We start from the raw sequence: 1,331 nt of genomic DNA, 5'->3' as shown, positions 1-1,331 counted from the left end.
TCAGGACAACCTCTAAAAAAGCATTGGTTGACCACTAAGCTATCCTGACCCCAGGTAGGACACCTAGGAAGCCAGGCTTAAAAATAAAAAGAATTTTTTAAAAACTGAAGAGAAATATCAGTGGGTTACACACTGTGCATTCTGTGAAGACAGACTCTACAGAATTAGTCCAGGCAAGCCATTAAGAAAAAAAAAAGAAAGAAAAAGAGAAAGAAAGAAAGAAAGAAAAGAAAAGAAAAGAAAAGAAAAGAAAAGAAAGAAAGAAAGAAAGAAAGAAAGAAAGAAAGAAAGAAAGAAAGAAAGAAAGAAAGAAAGAAAAAGAAAGAGAAAGAAAGAGTGAAAGAAAGAAAGAGAAAGAAAGAAAGAAAACCACAATGGCCTCTGGGAGTGGTGGTATCAGAACCTGAGCTTAACCTTTTGAGGACCTGCTGACTGTTTTCCAAAGTGGCTGCACCCACTAGGATGGCTATAATAATAAAAAAAAAAGGACAATAAACAAGTGTTGGCAAGGATGGGGAGAAAACTGTGGTGGGAATGTAAAATGGTGTGACTGCTTTAGAAAACCATGTAACAGTTTCTCAAAAGGTTAATCATATAGTAACTATATATGACCCAAAAAGTGGAAACAACTCTAAAATGTCCATCAACTGATAAACGAGATAAGTTACTGTGAAACTGAATAAAGGAAACCTCATTTAAAATGCAGTCATGGGTGCTCACTTCAGCAGCACAGATACTAGAACTTGGAACGATATAGGGAAGATTAGCACAGGCCCCTGCTCAAGGATGACCCGCAAATTCGTGAAGCATTCCATATTTTATTTTTTAAAATGAAATGAAATAAATAAAATAAAATAAAATAAAAAGCTGCCAGGAGGCCAGAAGAGGGAGCTCTCATGCCACACCACTCCTTGTACCCCTTTGCAGACCCAAGGGTAAGAAACTTACTTTACTATCCCAGCAGGATGGAGGAAGATTTTTTCCTTGCCCAGCAACAGCCCAGGCAATGAGAGACTATTACAATTCAGCCAATGAAAAGCCACTACACTTCAAACTCCCAGTTTACTCCAGTGGACTTTTTGTTTATAAGAGCCCCTCCCAGCACCCCCCTTTTCTTTATAATAGAGCGGTCCTCGAGGTCCTTTGTCCTCCCAACTTGCCTATGGCTTTTGCTATAGCTGGCTTGTCCCGAACTGCAATTCTTCTGCTACTCTCAACTAAACCCCTTTTGCTGGTACAATAACTGGCTATTTTACTTTTAAGATTGACAGTGCATTCATACAATGGAATACTATCCAGACATAAAAAGGCATGAAGTAAGTACTGATAGA

General features: G+C 38.5%; 1 non-coding gene across 1 annotated transcript; it reads left to right on the top strand.

Moving 5' to 3' along the window:
* Nucleotides 1–712: 712 nt before the first annotated feature.
* Nucleotides 713–821, top strand: LOC114200134 (U6 spliceosomal RNA). Its single transcript, XR_003607408.1, has one exon. It is a non-coding gene; the product is annotated as a U6 spliceosomal RNA (small nuclear RNA).
* Nucleotides 822–1,331: the final 510 nt, after the last annotated feature.

This window comes from Eumetopias jubatus, unplaced genomic scaffold, assembly GCF_037043125.1.
Source record: "Eumetopias jubatus isolate StellerSeaLion01/CBP00866 unplaced genomic scaffold, mEumJub1_p1.0 scaffold_11, whole genome shotgun sequence".
Taxonomy (NCBI): Eukaryota; Metazoa; Chordata; class Mammalia; order Carnivora; family Otariidae; genus Eumetopias; species Eumetopias jubatus.
This window is presented reverse-complemented; position numbering and strand designations above follow the sequence as displayed.